Here is a 24,097-nt window from a genome sequence, read left to right on the forward strand (position 1 = left end):
CCCGCCTGGAGGTGTAATTAGCATCAGGTGATCAAGCATCTGGAGCACTTCCAAGTGGGTTATAAAAAGGGCCAGCATACACCACTCAGCAGCCAGAATCGGGAGGAAGAGGACGAGGTTGCCTGGGAGGAGTGGTGGTGCCAAGGTGGAGAGAAAAGTGTTTGTGTGTTGGCTAAGTGCTTGGTTTGGGATTGTGTTGTGGCTGGAGGGATTACGGGGAAGAGGTGCCCTCCAGCTGGAGAAAAATAAATGTCTTGTTATTTTACACGTGCCTCTGCGTCAGTCTGTGCTGGGTCAGGCGCAATATAGCGCCTTCTATCACTATATATATATAAATATAAATATATATATATATATGTGTGTGTGTGTGTGTGTGTGTGTGTGTGTGTGTGTGTGTGTGTGTGTGTGTATATATTGTGAACGCAAACCCAGACACAAGACAGGTTTTGCACCCAGTGCACAGTTTATTTACAGTCTTGTGCACAGTGCACCAACACAACACAAGGCTCACAGTCCCTTCATGCCGCCAGTCCTTCCGTCTCCACTCCTCCTTAGGCTTTCTCCTCTTCCTCACAACTCTGGCCATTGAGTGGTGGTGACTGGCTCCCTTTATTGGGGACCCGGAAGAAGCTTCTTCGGGCAGCACTTCCAGGTGTGGCAGAAGTTCTGGCAAATAGGGGCCTGTAAAAGTCCATGCGCCCCCCCTGGTGGTGACCACGGCCCCCAGTATGGTTGAGCTCCCATGCTCAAGAATTGTGGCACCACTGAAAAGCAAGGAGGATGCCCTCTGTCAGCCCGGCGGAGAAACTGTCCTGGCATCCTTGCTGGTTAAAGGCCCCGGCAGTCCCCCACAATATATATATTGCATAGCCGCCCTAACCCCGACACAGACAGTCAGGGCACAGGTTCAACAACCACACCCGGTTTATTTAGTTCCACAGTGCACAAATCACCAACACAGCACTCAGTACTCACAGACCATAATACAGTTCCTTTTGCCGCCAGTCCATAGGCCTCCACTCCTCCTCAGGCTTTGCTCTCTTCCTCCCAACTCTGGCCGCCAAGTTCTAGCAAATGGCCACTTTTTATAGAGTGCCAGGAAGGACTCCAGGTGCCCAACAATCTCCTTCCGGCTGCACTTCTGGGTGTGGCGGAAAATGGCTTGAAATGGGCTTGAAAAACCTCTCCTCCCTGGTCCTTCCATAATCAGGGCCCAGGCTCTCCGCCACAATATATACAGTATAATATATGCACTTATAATACATAGTAAAATATTATTATACGTTTATTATAAATTCCATACCTTCTGGTGTTCTTCCCATTCCAACACCTGTAGGGCTGTATGGGAGTTGCAGTTTTGGTGGGCAGCCCTGATGGGGTCCTCGGGTGCCACCAGGAGAAGCTGCAGGCTCTCTTGTCACTGACCTTCCTAGATGCAATGTGACAGACTTGAAAGCACTCCTGGCTCTAAGATGAAAAGAGCTGCTGGACCTCCTCCGGGTGAGTTGGAGTTGGCTGGAAGAGGGTAAAGCTCACCCGTGAGGAACGGAACGAAAGAAAAGAGGAGAATTGTGCTTGTGGTGGGGTTATTATTACAAAGAAGTCCTTTGTTAAGGTAATTATTATAAGAAACCTTTTATATGAATCTGGGGCTTGTGTCACTGTGGTTGTGTTTGGGGTGCTGCAATGTCCCCTACTGGTCGCAGAATGAGGACAACTCCCCCTGCTATGCATGGCACACCACAAGGAGTGCTGCCAGATGTTTATTCCACTTGAGCGACTGCTCAGGTCAGGACATTCGGCTCCAACTCCAGTCAGGCCCACTGCTCTTTTGAAAAATTTGACAGCCTTATCTAATACTAATTGAGTTATTTAGGCTTTTTGACTTATTTTATTGTTCCTTAGGTTTCTGCCTTGATCTATTCAGAAGTAAAAGCCGCCTCTGCACTTTAAAGTGTATTATTTTTTCTCCTTTGTAAAACTCGTGTAATAAAGAAGTAGTTTAATAAAACTACCTTCAGGTCCTATATAGTCAAATTTTCAACATTGGTGATAAAGAACCAAATAATTTATTATGTTCCCATATTACACACAAATCCAAATTAGTGAGATCACTTTTTTATTTTATGATTGGTGTATTTGCATTTGTCTAAACATATAAAAGTCCATAACACGGCTAAGTGTTTAGAGATCCTGAGACCTCAACCTCCGAGACAATCACCATGTTTGCCTTGAAAGCAGTTTGCCTCCTCGTCACCGTCGCTCTGCTTGTTGCAATGGTGGCTGCGGTGAGTATTAATGCTCCACATTTCTGGTCAGTTTAGTTGATTTACTCTAAACCTGAAATGAATACTGCAGGGTCTTCTCAGACACAACAATTAACTGAATGAAATGCTTTTAAATTCTTGCTGATTTTCAATTTTTAGTTTATATACTGTATAAACAACTATGGAGTTAGCAGGAGAGCAGTACTTGTGTACATTGGACATCTGCACATTTTATTTGCCTTGTTGTTACAGTGGGTTCAGATTGTGTTCAGACTCCGTTCACTTTCTGTACACATTATTGCGTCATACATTTAATATCTGAAATGGAGAGGTTTTGACATTTTTGCCCATCAATCTACTCTCCATAATCCATAATGACAAAGTGGAGACGTGTGTTCAGAAAGGTTTGGAAATTGATTCAAAATCAGTTTAGAAATGGTGTGATCCCCTCGCCATGATCTGTGCCTCACCACAATTTCATTACAGACCACACAACTCCATGGACTGATCATGTGCCAGGCCATCACGTTACACAACCGGTGAGGATGGACTCCACGGTGAGCACAGATGGCATCTAAAATCCAGTGACACATAAAGTGCTGGTACTAAGGTGTTAAAGGATAAGTTTGATATTTTTCAAGTTAAAGTAATTTTTCACAAACGTGGTGTGTATGCATTTGACACAAGAAATTGTCTTCTAACATTAAGTGCTTTCTATAAATTTCTAAAAAATATTTTGCCCACACTGGCACTTTACGAACGTGAATATCAGCAGAGTTTCTTTGCAGCCTTTGTCGATTTTCACAAAGCGTTCGACTCAGTTGATCGAGCTTCCCTTGTGGGACATCCTGAGGGTTTGTGGGATCCCCTCGAGGTTGCTGGATATCATGGCCGGCCTGTACACTGGAACTGTGAGTGATGAGCAGAGTGGAGGCAGGACCTCTGTGTTTTTTCCAGTTGATTCTGGGGTTTGTCAGCAGTGTGTTCTTCCTCCTACTCTGTTCAATGCTTGTATGGACTGGGTGTTGGGCAAGGTCGTGGGGTCCAGCGGCTGTGGGGCATCAGTTGGTGAAGAAAGATTCACTGATACTGACTTTGCTGATGATGCTGTGATCTTCGCAGAGTCAATGCAGGCTCTGATCGAGGTGCTCGAGAGACTGAGTGAGGAGTCTGAGTGTCTGGGCTTGTGAGTGTCCTGATAAAAACCAACATCCAGGCCTTTAATGACCTCTTGGGCACAGCCATCAGCAGTGTGTCTGTTTGCGGAGAGTGTTGACCTTGTCGAGAGGTTTACTTACCTTGGCAGTGACATTCATGTCTCTGGTGACTCTTCTTATGAAGTCAGTAGATGGATTGGGAGAGCATGGGGAGTCATGAGGTCGCTGGAAAGGGGTGTGTGGCGCTCCTGATATCTGTGCAAAAAATTGAAGGTCCAAGTCTTTAGAGTCCTATTGCTTTCTGTCTTGCTATATGGTTTTGAGATATGGACGCTATCCAGTGACCTGAGATGAAGACTGGACTCCTTTGGTACTGTGTCTCTCCGGAAAATCCTTGGGTACCGTTGGTTTGACATTTTGTGTCGAATGAGCAGCTGGTCATGGAGTCCTGAATGAGGCACATGACCTGCATTGTGAGGGAGCGTCAGTTACGGCACTACAGCCATGTGGCGCGTTTCCCTGAGGGTGATTCGACTCGTACGATCCTCATTGTTGGGGACCCGAGTGGCTGGACCAGGCCAAGGGGTCGCCCACGTAACACCTGGTGGCCGCAGATAGAGGGTCATTTCCGGAGGGTGATACTGGACTGTGTGTCTGCCTGGGGGGTTGCAAACTGGGATCCTGAGTTGTTTCGTCGTGGGTGCGGCAACTCACTGCACCAGTGCATGCTCCCCAATTTGACTTGACATGACTTGGCACTTTACATTGTTGGCTGGGGGGTATGAAGGAAACTCTTAAAAACCTACAGAATACGACCATTTTTCAAGCTAAGATAATTGTCAAGTATTAATCTGCATCTTGTGGTTACTCACACATTGCAAAATAGTTTATACATGTCCCTTTCAAATAAAAAACACTGGAGTTATGTGAATCATCTGTCCTAAAAGAAGACCAGCCATGTGAGATGGCTCACCGCTTACCCTTCCTGCCCAACATCATTTCACCTGTTCCTGGTTGTGGTTTCCTCTCAACAGACCAAAGTTGACTTTTCACACCACATGGTTGGTTTTATTTTAATTTACTTTTATATTTATGTGAGAACTCGCACAAGAGAATAGAAAATGTACCTTTACCAGAAGAAAATGACATACCAGGAATATGAGATAAAACGATTATTTCCAGATCCCTTTTGTTGTCATAAATATTCGCTTCAAACAAGGAAAGGCATGGGTCAATACTCACAAATGTCTTGGCTTGAGAAAATTAACATATTTGGAAAGATTAAAAATTTTTCCTCCGTGCCCTGTACACTACAATGTAAAGGGCCACTGTGGGCAAGATATTTCTTTTATAATATAGAGAGCACTAAACTTCAGAACACAATTTCATATGGTAAATACAAATATACAGACATGGATAAATTTGTCAGTACCCCTTTATGAAAAAAGATGAACCCACAATTGTCTCTGAAATAACTTGAAACTGACAAAACTAATTGGCAACAATCATTGTTTATTCTGTGTACAACAAAAATCAGACTTTGCTTTAGAGTTTTAATTCAATAGAATATTTCAAATAATAACACAAATGATAAAGGCATGGACAGAAATGATGGGACCCTTAACCTGTTGTACAACTGCAAACAAGCAATTCCAGGAGCTTCTGCACCCGTCCACAAGTCGTTTGGTCCACTCAAACTGCTCCTGAAGGGTCTTCTCCACACTGCATGTCTCAGTACTTTCCACAGATGTTTGATAGAATTTGAATCAGGGCTCCTAGATGGCAACGTCAGAATTGTCCAATGTTTTGTTCTTTGCTGTTTCTGGGTGCGTTTAGCTGTGTGTTTTTAGCTCCATATCTTATTGGAGGATCCAGGACCTGCGACTCAGACAGAGCTGTCTGACACTGGGCAGTAGGGTGTTGTATCGTGTTAGCCATTATGAATGTAGTGAGAAGTCAAGGCAACTCAGGCCTCTTCTTCAGTTGCCTTGAAAGCTTGCATATTGTAATCTTTTTAGTTAGCCAATAAAAGGTGTCATTTTGCTTGACTTCTCATGATACTGGACAGTAATTTTCACTCCAAAATATCTTGATAGTCTTGAGATTTCATTGTTCCCTGCACAGACTTAAGGCACCCTGTGCAGGGAACACTGCAAAGCAGCCCTAAAACATAACCAGGCCTCTTCCATGTTTCAAAGTAGGTCTGGTGTTCTTTTCCTTGAAAGCTTCATTTTCTTGTCTTTGGACACAGAGCTGAAGTGACTTGCTATAAAGCTCCAGTTTTGTCTCATCAGTCCGAAGGACTTTCTCCCTGAAGCATAGTGGCTTGTCAATATGTATTTATGCAACTTCTAGTCTGGCTTTTTTATGTTTTTTGTTCAACAATGGATTCCTCCTGGTCTTCTTTCATTGAGCCCAATGTCACTCAAATAGTGCAAAGAGATACTGATGGACTTTAATCTTGGAGTTCAGCTTTTATCTCTTTGGACGCTGTCCATGGTTTTTAGTCTACCTTTCTCACTATCTTTCTGCCCAATCTGAGGTTGATTTTCTTCTTGCAACTGCATCTAAGGAGGTCCCAGGACCTTAAACATTTAATAATATGTGCAACTGTTGTCACAGGAACATCAAGCTGTTTGGAGATGTTCTTCTAGCTTTTGCCTTTAACATGCTTGTCTATCATTTTCTTTCTGGTCTCTTCAAACGTCTCTCTCCTTTGCTTTCTCTGGTCCATGTTCAGTGCGTGTCACACTGTTACACCAAACAGCAGAGTGACGATTCTTCTCCATTTAAATCTGCTGAATATGGGATTGCATGATTAGAGACGTGTTGTGCGCATTCAAGAAAAGAGGAAGTTTGAAAAATCACTTGAATTCAATTATTTAGGGTCTTTTCTAGGGGTTCCAACAAATGTGTCCAGACCATTTTAGAAGATCTCTGTAGAATAAGCACCAGTTATTCTCTTTTCAAACTTTACTCAATGACATATCAAAGGCATGCAGATTCACAGGGGACATGTCATCACTTTTCAGGGGGCATACAGCACTTTATCAATGAGCTGGAAGGGTACCAACAAATGTGTCCATGTCTGTATCATGTTTGTGAAGAAATACATTCAAGTTGAAAAATACCAAACATCATTTAAACACTAAATTCTATTAATGGTAGTCTGGCACAGCAGCCTTTATTCTCCAAGTGTTCCACAATCGTGAGAAGTACAGAGGATTCAAAAAGTATTCGGACCTTTTTTACATTTTACACATTTTGTTTTGTTGTTGCTAAAATCATTTGCATCACATTTTTCTTACATCAAGCAACACTCAGTATCTCAGAATGAAAGCAAAAACAATGATTTCGACATCTTAAAAAATGTAATAAAAATAAATTAAAATCTCACATCGAGACAAGTATTCAGGCCATTTGCGATGACACTAGAAATCTGGCTCAGCTGCACCTCATTTTATTATCATCACTGAGTTATTTGTACATCTTGTTTGGAGTCCGCCTGTGGTGAATTCATTTGATTTGACTGATTAGTAAAGGCACACACAGATGTCTATAAAAGGTCCCACAGATGAACAGAAGTGGTGGTCCCATGGCTAAGGACCTGCACTGGTATCTGGAAGGTTGCCAGATCAAATGGTGTTACTGCCAGAAGGGATCCTACTCCATGGGTACGATGGGTCACCCTGCACTCTGACCCCAAAGGTCGTGTGAAAAGACAGTTTCTTCTTTGGAATTAATAAAGTATATCAAAATCAAAAAATGAAAAACCAATGAACTCACCTGAACAGTTTGGAGACAGTATGGTGTTGACACAGTTCTGAGGAAAGCAAGAAAAAAATTCCTGCAGCATTAAATGATCCCTAGAACCCAGTTGCCATCAAAATGTTTAAATAGAAGAAGTATGGGACAACCACAATTCTCCCTAGAGTGAGCCACCTGGAGAAGCTGAGCAATTGTACGAGAAAGGCTTTAGTAAGGGAGGTGACCAAGAGCCTGATGAGAACCTGTATGGAGATGACAGAAACTAACAGAGTGAAATAATTTCACCAATGTGGGCTTTATGACAGAGTAGACAGACAGAAGCCTGCTTGGAGTTTGCAAAAAGGCACCTAAGGGACTCTCAGACTATTAGAAATAAAATTCTCTGGTCTGATGACACCAAGATTAGCATCATGTTTGGAGGAAACCAGGCACCACTCATGAACTGGTGAATACAATACTGAAGTATGGACTGGTGGCAGCATCATGCTGTGGGGTTGGGGACGGGAGACAAGTCAGGGTTGAGGGAAAGCTGAAACAAAGTGCAGAGATTTCCTTAATGAAGATCTGCTCCAGGGTGTTCTGGACATCAGACTGGGCCAAAGGTTTACCTACCAACAGGACAATGACAGCGATCTCCATTCAGCCAGACAGAGCTTGAGAGGATCAGCGCAGAAGAATGTCAGAAAATCCTCAAATAGGGTGGTGAAGCTCGTTGTAGCAAGTCCAAGAAGTCTGCAGGCTGGAATTGCTGCCCAGGGTTCTTCAGCTAAGTACTGAATAAAGGGTATACATTCTTACAATAATGTGCTACTTCAGATTTGTATTTTTAATAACTTTGCCAAAATATATTTTTCACTCTTAGTCATTCTGGGGTATTGGGTGTTGCTTGATGAATAAAAAATTAATCGAGACGATTTTAGCACAAGGCTGCAACATAGCAAAATGTAAAAAAGTGGAGGGGTCTGAATACTTTCTGAATCCACTGTAAACGGGAAATGTATTGACCTGTTGATGATATTCCAGAAGTCCACATTTCACTTAATTTTCAATATGTCGGCTTCTCAAGGAATTTAATTGTTTTCTTTTGGAAAGGGAAATTGTTGTTATTACACAGAAGGCAGGGACATCACTTCTATCAGTGAGGTCTTCAAAATGTGAGCAAACATGATAGCTGATTGATCATCTACCATTTTTAAAATGCACTGACACCCATCATGGAGTAGCTGCTCTCTTATAGATGTGAACATCTCTCAAGTCATCTGAGTGCTAGTCAGGGATTCTTTATTTTTAATTTATTTCATTTTCAATGCTCTGTGATTATCATGTGAAGTTATCATTGATATTGAAAACTTAAGTCCAATGCTTTACCTTCTGCTCAGTCATATATTATTCTCTTTCAGGCCCCTATGAGTGAGAAGAACGGTTGTAGAAGTAAGATGTTTTTTACTTTTTGATTTGTAATTTGTTCCCTTGAATTTTTTGACAACATAAAAGCAAATTCAGTGCTCTCCATAATTTTTGGGACAAGACACATTTTTCTTTGATTTCCCCCTCTGCTTTACAGTTTAAAGTTACAAATCAAAAAATTCAGATGTGATAAAAATGCTCATAGTAGACTTTCATGTTAAGGTATTTGCATACATTTCAGTCACACCATGTAGAAATGACAACACTTTCTACATGGTCACCCCATTTCAGTGCATCGTAATGTTTGAGAAATCACAATGGCAGGTCTATTAAAGCTGTCATATTTAGGACCTTGTCACATATCAATGACTACTGGCAGCTCTATCCTTAGCATCCTTCTCTCAATATACTCAGCATCTCTCCTCTGCACATGACCAAACCAACACAATCTTGCATCTCTTACTTTGTCTCCCATCCGTCCAACCTGAGCTGACCCTCTAATGTCCTCATTTCTAATCCTGTCCATCCTCGTCACACCCAATGGAAATCTTAGCATTTTAACTCTGCTACCTCCAGCTCTGTCTCCTGCTTTCTGGTCAGTGCCACCGTCTCCAACCCATATAACATACAGTAGCGGGTCTCACTACTGTCCTGTAGACCTTCCCTTTACTTCTTGCTGATACCCGTCTGTCACAAATAACTCCTGACACTCTTCTCCACCCATTCCACCCTGCCTACACTTTCTTTGTCACTTCTCTTCCACAATCCCCATTACTCTGTACTGTTGATCCCAAGTATTTAAACTCATCCACCTTCTCCAACTCTACTCCCTGCATCCTCACCATTCCACTGACCTCCCTCTCATTTACAGACATGTATTCTGTCTTGTTCCTACTGACCTTCATTCCTCTCCTCTCTAGAGCATATCTCAACCTCTCCAGGGTCTCCTCAACCTGCTCCCTACTATCGGTACAGATCTCATTGTCATCAGCAAACATCATAGTCCATGGGGACTCCTGTCTAATCTTGTCTGTCAACCTGTCCATCACCACTGCAAATAAGAAAGGGCTCAGAGCCGATCCCTGATGTAATCCCACCTCTGTCACTCCTACCGCAGACCTCACCACTGTCACAATTCCCTAGTACATATCTCGTACAACTCTTACGTACTTCTCTGCCACTCCCGACTTCCTTATACAATACCACAGCTCCTCTCGAGGCACCCTGTCATATGGTTTTTCCAGGTTCACAAAGACACAAGGCAACTCCTTCTGGCCTTCTCTAAACTTCTCCGTCAACATCCTTAGAGAAAACATTGCATCTGTGGTGCTCTGTCTTGGCATGACACCACACTGCTGCTCACTAATCATCACCTCACTTCTTAACCTAGCTTCCACTACTCTTTCCCATAACTTCATGCTGTGGGTCGTCAATTTTATGCCCCTGCAGTTACTACAGTCCTGCACATCCCCCTTATTCTTAAATATCGGCACCAGTACACTTCTTCTCCACTCCTCAGGCATCCTCTCACTTTCCAAGATTCCATTAAACAATCTGGTTAAAAATTCCACTGCCATCTCTCCTAAACACCTCCATGCTTCCATAGCTATGTCATCTGGACCAACAGCCTTTCCATTTTTCATCCTCTTCATAGCTGTCCTTACTTCCTCCTTGCTAATCCATTGCACTTCCTGATTCACTATCTCCACATCATCCAACCTCTTCTCTCTTTCGTTCTCTTCATCCATCAGCCTCTCAATGTATCTGCTCAAAACACTCTCCTCACTTGTGAGTAAGTTTCCATCGTCACCCTAACCTGCTGCACATCTTTCCCAGCTCGGTCCCTCTGTCTAGCCAATCGGTACAGGTGCTTTTCTCCCTCCTTAGTGTCCAACCTCTCATACAACTCATCATACGCCTTTTCTTTAGCCTTCGCCACCTCTCTCTTCATCTTGCTCCTTATCTCCTTGTACTCTTGTCTACTTTCTCCATCTCTCTGACTATCCCACTTCTTCTTTGTCATCAACTTCCTCTGTATTCTCTCCTGTACTTCCCCATTCCACCAGAAAATAGGACTGATAGAAAAGTCTAGATATATATAGTCTTTAGAAAAAGCTTACGAAAAAGTTACAGATGACAAGGATGAATGACCGAGGTTAGCGTTTGATTTTGCAATCGATGTCCAAGAAAATGATGTTAACTAACAATCAGATGAAAACTGGTCATACGTGTCTTTGTTTTCTCTTCTGACATCGCTTTTCCATCATCACTGTTTCTCTTCTTCTGATGCATATTTATTATAAAATGCTATGCCGTTGTTTCACAACACATGATTGCTGCATGCACATGATTGGTTGGCTGTCAATATGATGGATGAATTTTGCTCAAACTCTTTAATCTATCTTTTCCCAGAAAATAAAGTTTTTTGATATTGCCTTAAATATCGGCATGTCCTCCTTTCCCAGGCTGTAAACCAAATTGTTGTCCCAGATGTCCATCCATAAAGTAATCAATAGCCTCAGGTATCAGCACAGTCTTCCTCTCCCAGGCTATAAAACCATTTTAGCACTATGCCGTGAACAACTGTTATAAAAGTGAGGTGTAAGGGAAGAGGATGTGCCTTTTTTATTATAATGTCTATACAAGTGTCCTACATCTGAATTCATCTTGTTGGTATTGAGTAAAATATAATAATAAAATATAGGGAATAATTTGTAGATTTTATACACCATAACACGCCTTATCTCCTTGTACTCTTGTCTACTTTCTGCATCTCTCTGACTATCCCACTTCTTCTTCACCATCCTCTTCCTCTGTATACTCTCCAGTACTTACCCATTCCACCACCAGGTTTCCTTTTTCTCCTTCCTCTGTCCAGATGTCACACCAAGCACCCTGCTTGCTGTCACCCTTACTGCATCTACTGTAGTTTTCCAACTGTCTGCAAACTCTACTACCACTCACTGCCTGTCTCACCTCCTCCCTAAACTCAGCCTTGCTCTTTTCCTTTTTCAACTTCCACCATTTAATCCTTGGCTCTGCCCTCACTCTCCTCCTCTTCTTGATCTCCAACGTTATACTACAGATCATCATCCTATGCTTCTTAACTACACTTTCCCCTCCCACCACTTTGCAGTCTTCTCTCTCCTTCAGATCAACTCTTCTGCATAGGATGTAATCTACCTGTGTGCATCTTCTTCCACTCTTGTACGTAACCCTATGTTCCGCCCTCTTCTTCACCACAGCCATGTCCATCCTTTTGGAAAAATACACTATCTTCTGACCTTCTTCAATCCTCTCCTTGACACCATACCTACCCATCACCTCCTCGTCTCCTCTGTTCCCTTCACCAACATGTCCATTGAAATCTGCTCCAATCACCACTTTCTGTCCCTTGGGTACACTGTTCATCACTTCATCCAGCTCTTATTTCTCTTCTTTCTCTTCTTTCTCCTCCATCACACACCCAACTTGCGTGGCATATGCACTAACAACAATCATCATCACACCTCCAGTTTTCAGCTTCATAATCATCACTCTGACTATTATCAAATACTCATAACTATTATCAAATCAAATGCCATGGGAAAATCTACTATCCTCTCCCCTTCCTCATTTATCACCCCAACTCTCCACCCTCCATGTCCCCTCTCTATCATCTCTCTACTCTTTCCCACAAGCCCATTTTGATCCCCACTAACAATCACCTTTTCTCCCTCCTGTACTGTGCTAAGCTCCTCTTTTTCACAGCTCTCATGAGGAGCATATGCACATATGCATAAACTACAGTCTCACCAAGGCCCAGCTTGACACTCATCACCTTATAATTTCTATTCATACTGACATTCTTCTTTCATACTGGAAGAACATACTGTCTTTTAGTTCTTCGGACACTACCAGACCTGCACCATATCCTCCCTTGTTCATTTGCTCCACTGTACAACAATTTAAAGCTTCCTCCCAATTCTCGTCTTATTCCCCTTCCATCTTGTTTCCTGCACACACAGCTCTCCCACTTTACTTCTTTCCATTGTGACCACTAAGCAGTGTTGCAGCACCCCAAACTCCAGACACAACCTCACAGACACAAGACCCCTTTATAATAAAAAAGTTTATTTGTACAAAATACCTTATAAAAGTTTTTTTTGTAGTCAAAACACAACACATTTTTTCTTCTTCTGTCTCTTTCTACTCCTCCACACCTCCCAGGTGAGCTTTGTCCATCCTCCACCCCCAACACTGACTCACCTGGATGAGATGCCTCCCTTTATCTTAGGCCCAGGAGTCTTTCGGATGCCAGGGCAGAACTTGTTGGAAACACTTCCAGGTCAAATGGAATCTTGTGTCACTGCAGCATCCCCTGGTGGCCACATGGAAACCGACAGTAAATTAGACTCCAATTCCCAGCATGTCTTGCGTGTCTGTACAGATAGCGTTGCCCTGGGATGCATCCACCTAGCATATTGGGGAAGCAAGAATTCCTGATAGATTGTTTCACCCTCTTCAGGCTCCATCCTGAGCCATGTGTGCCATTCGTCACACCATCAAACCTGGCAAATGTCTTCCATATCCCAGTCATTGTCCCAAATTTCAGTGCTCTGATTCTTACCTTTAGCTTATTCCTTTCTTTCCACTCACCAGTCTTCTTCTTCTGCTTCTTTTGGACTAACTTCTTTAGCCGGGCCCACCCTTAGCCTGGTAGCTTTTTTTCTGTTCAATTCAATGTTATTACAGCATAAATAAGCAATTTTGTTATTCTGCACAAAATGTGTAAAACTGCAAATTACAGTGCAATGAAAAGATAATAAGGGACAGAATGCAATATCTGTGTGTGTAATTATGAGGACACATGGAGGATATGAGTTTTTCTTTGAAAAAGGTTCTGTAAGCCTATGGAAAATACGCAACTGCGAGCTTCTGCATTTAGTGACAGTAGCGATGATTTGTGTAATGCTGTAAAAATGGTGCCATCCTTCTGATGAGACGTAAAATCGAGGTCCAGATTCTCTGAGCTCTTAAAAGATCCTTCATAAACAGTAGGGTGTATCCCGATGTCCTTGCTAAATTAGCTACCATGGCCTAGTCAGGCTCACCCCCTAACTGGCTAACTATCCCTCACCCTGTCAGCACCAAGCAGCTAATGTGTGCTGTTCATACTGGAGCAGAAATGGCTACCAAGGCATCATCCAGGTGGATGCTGTACACTGGTGGTGGTTGAAGTGGCTCCCTACTCACTACGTAAAGCGCTTTTAGTAGTAAGGAACACACTATATATCCATCCACGCATTTTCCAACCCGCTGAATCCGAACACAGGGTCATGGGGGGTCTGCTGGAGCCAATCCCAGCCAACACAGGGCACAAGGCAGGAACCAATCCCGGGCAGGGTGCCAACCCACCGCAGGACACACACAAACACACCCACACACCAAGCACACACTAGGTCCAATTTAGAATCGCCAATCCACCTAACCTGCATGTCTTTGGAATGTGGGAGGAAACCGGAGCGCCAGGAGGAAACCCACTCAGACACGGGGAGAACATGCAAACTCCACGCAGGGAGGACCCGGGAATCGAACCCGGGTCTCCTAACTGCGAGGCAGCAGCGCTACCCACTGCGTCACCATGCCGCCCACGCACTATATAGATGTAAAAAATTGTTAATAATATTATTATTATTAGTAGTATTAGTGGTTGATTAATTTCCTGGGTCAAATATGTTTGATTTATTTTTTGTTTATTTTATTCCTCAGTAGAATGTTGGTCATTTCTTTATCAGAGTATGTCATTTTAACGCTTTACTTCTCTTACAGGGTTTACCATAAAACCCGAGTGTTTGAATATGAACAGGTAAGGCACTGAGTGTAAGATACCATTCAAGTCTATCGTTGTTTTTGCTCTGTCTGTGTCCCAGTCAACTTTGGTTAGCCTCCTTAGAGCAGCAAAAATGGCCAGAAAGAAGAGCAGATAGCAGAGGTTTAGAAAAAAGGATTGATTTTTATGTTCATCAACAAAACAAAATGTTATTTTGTGTTAGACAAACATATCTATTCCAAAACATTAGCAGAATCAAAGTAGGAAAAATAAGTCACGTGTCCACACGTCCGTTGTGCGACATTTCTTGACACGGTCACCAATGCACAGAGACTCTGCTCAAGCAGCTATTGAAAGATTTTTTTGTAATATTTTTTTATGTTGCCGCTGCATGACAGGCATCAAGCATGCACACCACAGGGTCTTCTTCCAGGCTCTCTTAAAGTAAGTAATACCACCCTGGGATGAGAGGGGGCACGCCACTTCTCTTCTTCTCTCACAGCCTTCGAGAAACTGCCACTGGAAGGCACCGAAATGAAAGAAGCCCCCCCTGTTCTGAGCCACCCGATATAAAAGGAGACCACCCTCCTGAAGGATGGCATATCAGTTTAGATGTTGACCAGGCTTCTGCGCTACCCAAAGCAAGTACTACACCCACCTAAAACGATCGATTGAAATGACTATTTATTGACAAGTGATCACTAGATGAAGTGCTTGAGTTTTGCTCATTTACTTTCTTTTTGTTGAAATTAAATGTTTTTATTGCCCACTTGGGACCCCAAGCAGCCTTTTTTTTTTCTCTGCAGTATTATTTCACCTAACTACACACAGTAGAATGTTAGTGCCTGACACGCACGGTCAACGCCGCCTACCTATTGTAACCTACCATAGCACCAGGCTTAGTGACGTCCACATTTTTCCTAACATGAACATTGACAGTTGCTGATTGTGAGCAATGCTTGGGAGGAAGACGTCTTATTTGTCCTTCCAATTCATTGCAATCATTTTGTCTTTTTGCCACACTACTTCACCACGCCTCAGCTTGATGTGTTCACTAAACAAGAATCACCAGGCATGTCACAGCGGTTCAGTCATACAATATAATACAATTTATTTTTAAATCACCCAAAATCACACAAGAAGTGCCACAATGGGCTTTAACAGGCCCTGCCCTTTGACAGCCCCCCATCCCTGACTCTCTAAGAAGAAAAACTCCAAAACAAAATAACCCTTGTAGGGGAAAAACTATGGAAGAAACCTTGAGAAAGGCAATTCAAAGAGAGACCCCTTTCCAGGTAGGTTGGGCGTGCAGTGAGTGTCAATAAAAGGGGGTCAATACAATACAATACACAGAACAGAACACAAGTAATCCTCAATTATAGTGCAATAGAAATATTACAAGTACAAAGCAGAATTCAACAGTAGATGATACCACACAATAGGACTTGGATTTGTTCAGAGTCCTGGAGATCTCGGCCATCAAGCTGCCTCTCCCTATTGGCCATTCCACAGCTGAGTCAGTGCTGGGTCAAGGACCCCTCTACCTGACGATTCCTGTGAACCTCCATCAGAGATGACTTTACCTTAGGCAGGCAGAACAACTTGTCGGGTGGGCAGTGGCACCAAGTGCCACATGTGAGTACAGAGAAGAGAAACAGAATAGGTGAGGGTTAGTAATAAATTATAATGATCATATTACTTATGTTTAGTGCTAATGACTAACAACAGAGATGCAGTCTGTAAGGACAAGAAGAGGCTTTAGTACAGTGCCACCCTGCAGATCAATGAGCCTTTAATCCGCCTCCAATGTGTACGTGTGTGACAGCGTAGTTACATAGAATTCTGAGACAAAGTCATTCTCAGGGTGTATGCCAAGGAGGTTAACTCACTTTTCCTTTTTTCCTAATGACACCTTTAAATATTTTTAGTTTGTTGTTTCACATTTCACAAATACGTTTGCTTTGTCTTTGCTAGTCATTTGTTCACACTTCAAATTTGTTCTGCTTTTCTTAGTTCACGATCTTACTGGCAGTAAGTTTTGACTCTAAAAATGAAAGAACTGTTTTCAGATGAGAACTGAGTGTCGTACATGATCTTCAGAAGGTATTCAGATTCCTTCATTTACTTCACATTTTATTATTTTGCAGATTTCATTTTGAATGGATAAATATTGCATTTTTGCCCATCAGTCTACACTCAATAATCTATAATAATAAAACAGAAGCATGTTTCCCGAAATATTTGGAAAACGTAATCAAAATCAAAAACTGATTCATAGAAGAATTGTAATCTTCAATTCAGTACTTTGTAGAAGCCTCCTTTGGCAGGTTTGAGTCTTCTTGGGTAAGTCGTTGCAAGCTTGGCACACCTGGATTTGGGCAGTTCATCCCATTCATCCTGGTAGATCCCTTCCAACTTGATTAGACTGGATGGAAATCATCTGTCGTCATCAAATCTATCCATACATGTTCTGCCAGGTTCAAGTCTGGGCATTGGATGGGTCACTCAAGAACACTCAGAGATGTGTCCTGAGGTCATTGTAATGCTGAAAGGTCTGCGGTGGCATGAATTCTGGAGCAGGTGTTCTTCAAGGACCTCGCAGCAATCATCCTTACCTCAATTCTAATCTGTCTGCCTGTCCCCATAGCATAATGATACCACCACCATGTTTCACCACAGGGATGGAATTAGGCAGGTTAAAAGAGTTCAGTTTTTTATCTCATGAGTTTAGAGAATGTTTCTCCAAAAGTCTTTTAAACTGTTATATGCCTTTTACTCAAGAGTGACTTCAGTAATGCATCTCTACCATAAATGTCTGATTGATGAAGGGCTGCCGAGGTGTTCATCCTTCTGACAGGTTCCCACATCTCAGCAGACGACCATTGGTATTTTGCTTTCATGGCTGTCTAAGGCCCTTCTCCTCAGGTTAATCAGTTCAGCTGAACGTCCAGCTTTAGGAAGAGTCCTGTGGTTCCCAATTTCTTGCATTTCACATTTCATGAGGTCACTTTGAACACTCACAGCTTTAGAAATGGTTTGATAACTTTGCCCTGACTTATGTGTCTCCACAATTTGTTTGTGGAGGTCTACAGAGAGATCCTTGGACTTCAAGGCTTGGTGTTTGTCCTGACATGCATTGTGAATTCTGGGACCTTCTATACACAGGGACACATGTGTCCCTTTCTAAATGATGTCCAATCCAGTCAGTTTGCCACATATGGACTCCAATCAAGTTCTCCACACATTTCAAGGATCATTATAGCAAACCAGGATGAACTTGATCACGATGTGAAGTGACACAGCAAATTGTCTGAGTACTCTAGGAAAATATGAGAGATTTCAGGTTTAGATGTTTTAAAATTGGCAAACCGTTCTAATTAATATGTTCTCACTTTGTCATTTTGTGTAACTGAGTGTAGACTGATGGGCAAAAGTGGCAAAATTACACAATGAAAATGAAGTCTACAGCACAATAAAGTGAGCAGATAGTGAAGGGGACTGAATACTTTCTGAATCGAGTCCATTTCACACGGAGTTGGAGCAGATTACTGATGAGCTAAATAAACGGGCTTGATGGACTGAGTGGTCTCCTCTTGTTTGTCAAATTCCTTATGCTTCCTACGTTCTCGGCAAATTCTATTTTGTGTGAATTGTTTCAGAAATTTCTACTTATGTTTGCTAAAAATCTTCTCTTGTGTGTCATAACCCATCTTTGCCCCTTAGTCTCATCCCCTCTCCTGACAACTGGTCCTTCTTATCCATTCGACGTCCTGCAGTCCTTTGACTGAATGTTTAATTGTTGCATTTGCTGTAATCTGCTCATTCATCTTTGTTTCTTTTATCTTCTCAGATGAAGGGACATCAAGCATCCACTGAAGACTTTAATCACTAAAAACCCAATGTAGTCAAATTAAATAAAGTAGTCATGCATACCTATTCCTTGTGTCTTCAATTGACAATCCAGATTGATAACATAGATTTGTCAATCCGCCATGATGGCTCTCATGGATTCTTTTGATTTTAGACAATTTCCTTAGAATTATCATGTTTGATGGCTGTTAAAGAACTACTGTAAGCACCTTGTGCTAATATTCTTTAGGGAGATATCAAACATTCTTTAATCATGAGGATGATAGCAGCAGAAGCAGATACTTTCAGACCAAGATCTTGACTGTCTTCTTGGAAAATTCAGTATGTCTGCTTTAGGGATAAAAAAGACAGCATATACAGTAATTTTCACATAAAGTTTTGCCAAATTCCTGTTGCATGCATTCTCACAATTTGAGCAATGTGCAACTCACTAAAAGGATTTTTTTTGGCCTTAGAAGCAAGAAACAGAGGTCCATAAGGCTCATTCCACAGCCAAAACCATCTTCTTTTTTCGATGTTGCCCCAATATTCCATACAGCTCAACACACTTTGTTTGTTCTTAGTATACTTGTCTGCCTGTATATATTGCCATTTCCCAGGGTGGATCTACCATCAACAGATTCAGGGTACAGACCCAGGGACGCGTGATGGCATGAGGCCTTTTTAATAAAACCAGCTCCCTTCCTCTCAATGTCACAACAGCAGAATCTCTGTGAGCTGAAATCATCGAGTGGGAAAGCCAGCTCCTCTTCTGCTTGATGAAACAATCAAGTATCTGAGAGTTGAAATGATCACGGGAGATCCCCGCACCCATTTCATTAGATAATTATCTACAAGTGTGGAGAAATCAAGAATGAAACGTACCATACAGCAGTAAACAAGCTACTGTCCACATGCTGCATTGTTAAAAGTATGATCAACTCTCTGTGAAGGAGCTAAGTCACCCAGGGGCTTGTTGGAGTCTTCATTCAGCCTTGTTGCTTTTCCTTTTCCATGCTCTACACCAGAAAAGAGTTTGCCCAAATATTGGTCGTCAACTACACAAGTAACAGAACAGAACATAACGATTCTTAAACCTGTTCGATCCATTTCTAATTCAGAAGTCACCGGATCCTAATGTGGGTAGTGACATCCTTCACATCTTCTATAACTCTGTGATGGACTGTGAGATTTTCAAAGCTGTGGTGTGCTGGGCTGGAAACATAACTTCAGGAGAGGCCCACCAAATCATCAAGCTAATTAAAAGGGCAGGCTCATTTATGGGATGCACTCTGGACCCCATGGAGTTAGATGACGAGTGCCATAATGAACTATGCTGCACATCCTCTTTGTGACTCACCAACTCTGAGGACTTTTAGTTATTCTGGTGTGCTCAAAGTTATCTTACAACTGTTCCCAGATGGGTATCCCAGGACATAATCTACCATTTTTGCTTCCTACATTTAATCTGTTACAATTACTTATGTTAAAATTAATCTGCCACAGGACTCCCCAAGCCAGTATGCTGACCAAGTCCCCTCTGTAACAATTTAGCTGATTGAACGTTGACTGTCACCTACTATGGTATCATCTACAAGTTTTAATAGCTTATCGATTATATTCCTGTACAGATGATTTTGAAATATATTAAGAAGAGCAGTAGCATCAGCAAGCTGACCTCTACTGGAAACCTCATTTAGCATCACCTAATTCTGAAGAAGTTCCCCTCACCATTACATTTTACGTTCTGTTTTTGAGCCAACTTTGTACCCATCTACAGACTGCACACTAAATTTCCGCTTCTTTTAATTTAATCGCTGGCTTTTCATGTGGTATCTTCTCAAAATCCTACTAAAATCAATTTAAACAATATAATATGAACCTCTCTGACTGTGTTCTCTTGTAGCTTCCTCTTACAATTCAGGCATATTAATAAAACACAACCTCCCTCACCTGAATGTTGAGTATTTCCAGACATGTGCTGCTCAGTCTTTTCTTAAAAATTCCTATCATTAATTCACCTGTGATGCATAGTAAGCTTACTGGCTTATAGTTACTTGAGTCAATCTGATCAATGCATACTTTTTGCTCCAGTTGTTAGGAATTTTTTTTTAAAAAAGAAAAATTGTACCAAGGGATTATATATGTACTCATGAACATCCTTAAACACTGGAGGATGAATTTTATCTGGTCTTGGTGTTTTGTTAGCATTCAGCCTATTTAATATTAGCAGCACTTCTCCCTCTACAATTTCCAAATCATTAAGTATCTCCTTAGTAGTCCCTGTTACTTTTAGTAGGTTATCAAATTCACCATATGCAAAAACTTCAACAAAGTTCAAGATCAAAGCCTTTACTATTTCACTTTCTCTATATTCCAGCTCACCTTTTGCATTCCTAATATTCTTCTCCTCTTCCTTCACTGTTCTGTTAACTACTCAAATAATGAAAGAATTTCTATGGGCCATCTTTTACTTTTTCTGAAGTTTTTCCCTCCAACTGCCTTTTTGCCTTCCTAATGTTCTTTCTAACTGTTGTGCTCATAGGATCTACAGTTAGTACTGGAGTTACTAGTCTGATATACTTAATTAAGCTGTTTTTCTTTTGCAGCTTCATTTTTAGCTTCTTATGTATGTACTTCAGAGTTTTCTTTCATTTCTTACTGCTTCTAAATTTTGAGATGATCTTGTCCTCCATTATACATAAAACATTTTTTAAACCTACCCCACATCTCCTTGACTGCCTCCACACTTGAACTCTTTTCTACATTTATGTTATCGAGGCTTTGCTGCATCTGTTTAAAGTTTGCCCTACTAAAATTAAATTTAATTGTACTAGAGGGCACTGCCCCCTGCTTGTTTCGCTCGCCAACCCCCGGGTGGGCGCTACACATTAGCCACTTCACGGCACTGCCGCTCGCGTATGGGGAAGTGGATCACAATTTAAAGAGATTGTTATTTTTATGGGAATTATTACATATGCATAATAGACCTAACGATTTTACATTACAGGGAGTAATCGACCATAGCAAAAAATATTAAAATGTAATATATTGAAAGAAAATTATGTTTCACGTTAGAGGTATTCATTGCGTTATATGTTTTTGTTCTATTTGTCTTTGAAATAAACCTACAAATACTAAAACTTAAACTTTTACTATAAAACTTCAGCAAAAACAAAATTTGGAATTAACATTTCGTCAATATCGCTTTAAATTTTAATTCCGTGTTTGGAGTTACGTCATGACAATGCAACGTATAACTGCCCGTGAGAGAATATCGTTTCTTTCTCTCAAATAAATAAACTGACTTTTTCAAATGTTTGTCCCTGTGATTTGTTAATTGTCATAGCAAAAGCTATTCTAACAGGAAACTGTAAACATTTTAATACGAACGGCATATCAAGATCTCCTTTGGTGTCTAATGTTATCCCCAGAAGATGTACTACATTACCTTTCTTGTCGCCTGTTAAAATTTTACATGTCAGAATTGTTCAATTTTGAATACAACTAATCTTGTCCTATTGCATAGCACCTCACTCATACATAAATTATGCAATAACATTATGATACTTCCTTCTTTTCAACAGTAATTAGGCCAGTGGAAGACCGGACGGTGTTAATGGTTGTAGATATTTTACAGGATATTGTAAGTTGATGTTTTCATCTTCCACACAATCGCCACCAACTGTTTCAGCATAGTCTATTGACACGCATTTAACCAATTTGCAGTGTAAACGATCGACAATTTTCGTGTTAATTCATTTGACTTCATCGTTTCTTGGGGCTAGGATTGCCCGTGTACTCATTTCTTCTGTTGATAATCCTTCAGGATGAAATTCTCCAATAAGATTTGGATCATAATAAGTCTTCTTTAATTGCAAAAACATAAAAATTCATAAGAGCTGAGAGAGCAGGAACTGTGTCTGACAAAAGTATTCACACAAATGAGAGGTGAGAGGACCAAGGGCGTGGGCCGTTAACCGTAAATGGTTGAGAGGAGGGCGGGACTTGAAAAAATCTCTTGCTAAAAGTCTCATCTCTACATTTTCTTTTATAATAGAGAGATTTTTGCTCTGCTAAAACATTGTGAAATATATTATATTAGAGTCAATAATCCTAATGTCCACCTCTAAACCTTTCCAATATTATCAAATACATGTAAATTTAAAGTATTGTCTGCATCAGGGGGTCTATAACACACACTATGATTCTTCGATCCCTAATGCTGTCCTGTCAACTCCAAACATCTCACTAAGCTGTGGTTCACCATCTAACTGTAGACGACTGCTTTACATTAATGGTGACTCTCCCACATTTTCTATTTTCCGTGTCTTTCCTAAATAATATGTACTTGTCTTTGCTATTCTCCTGCTCTTCTCTATTTGTAGCCAGGTTTGTGTTATTTCTATTACATCAAACTTAGGTGCAGCTACATACAATTCCAACTCATTTATTTTATTCTTAATACTCAAGTTTTAGTATTTTACTTATTCTTTATTAGCACTTTAACTTTGAGCTATCGAGATCGGTTAAAGCATTTATCAGGCGTTTCCTGTGGCCAAAAAAAAAACAGAAAGGTTTGGGATGTATCTGGAGGGCTGTTTTGTTCATTCAAAATAAACCTTCCAGTTTGGTTTTCCTCAAGTAGGTGTGACTATGTGTCATTACCGCCATCCAAGCAATGAACGCAGCAAGTTCTGGGTGCTTCTATACATAACCCTTGCATACTGGGTATGGACTTTTTGCAGAGGACCGGTGAACATCTGGATTTTATTCAGGGTATCTTGCGATTTCCTGGGGTGCCCATGCATGTGTAGCAAGGACCACAGCAGTATCCAGAAAAACATTGCCATCAGGCAGTTCAGGCAGCTTCCAGCCCTGCACTACCTCTGACGAGTATTCCCAACACTTGGAACAACACTTTGGAGTTCCTTTGGTTGTCAAATCAGGAGGGTCTGACAACGGGCCAGAAGCAGCAGCTGTGTGATCTCCTGTTGAAATACAGTGACTGATTAACCAATTCTCCTGAGGACATGGATCAGACTCATTTGGTAGAGCATTGTATAGATACGTGTGATGTTCCTCCCATAAAACAGTGACCACGACACAATTCTCTGGTTTGCCAAGCTACTGCTGAGAAAATCTCCCAAAAGATTCTGTCTGCTGTGATTATTGAGCTTTCTGAGTCACCCTGGTGCTCTCCCGTGGTTCTCATTCCTAAAAGCGATGGCAGATGGAGGTTTTGTGTAGATTATCATTGAGTCAATGCTGTGACCCACATTCCTAATGTTATTTGGAACACATGCATTTCATGTGTGTTCCGTGTCTACAACAATCTACACATCGTAAAAACAGAAACGTTTTCATGTTTTAGTAATAATTGACAAAATGTAAACATGAAGCACATAATGTGTGACGCCTGAAGTCCAAATATCAAATAAACACTTTCACAAAAGGTACAAGTAGGGCGGAGTGGCGGCTCTGAGGCTAAGGATCTGTGCTGGCATCCTGGCAAGTTTGCCGGTTCAAATCCCCGTCACTGCCAAAAAAGAGATCCTGCTCTTCTGGGCCCTTGAGCAAGGCCCTTAACCTGTAATTGCTCCAGGGGCGCTGTATAATAGCTGACCCTACGCTCTGACCCCAAGGGGTATGCGAAAACTAACAAATTCCTAATACAAGAAATTGTATAAGGCGAAATAAAGAACAAAAAAAAAAAAAGTACAACAAAACAAGTGTGCTTTTATTCAAGAATATAACTGAAGAAAAAAACCCACATTAAGGTGCAACATTGATATGTCTTTAACCCGACTGCTTTGGTGGTGTAACAGTAAGAGCTG

General features: G+C 41.4%; 1 long non-coding RNA gene across 1 annotated transcript in view; it reads left to right on the forward strand.

The window, feature by feature from the left end:
• The first annotated feature begins 2,203 nt into the window (after positions 1-2,203).
• LOC127527044 (uncharacterized) overlaps positions 2,204-24,097 on the forward strand; it is a 96,292-nt gene continuing 74,398 nt past the window's right edge. Inside the window, exons 1-2 of the long non-coding RNA XR_007934408.1 lie at positions 2,204-2,288; positions 7,811-8,446. This is a non-coding gene — a long non-coding RNA (uncharacterized LOC127527044). The remainder of the gene's footprint in view (positions 2,289-7,810; positions 8,447-24,097) is intronic.

The sequence above is a fragment of the Erpetoichthys calabaricus genome, chromosome 3 (genome assembly GCF_900747795.2).
Source record: "Erpetoichthys calabaricus chromosome 3, fErpCal1.3, whole genome shotgun sequence".
Taxonomy (NCBI): domain Eukaryota; kingdom Metazoa; phylum Chordata; class Cladistia; order Polypteriformes; family Polypteridae; genus Erpetoichthys; species Erpetoichthys calabaricus.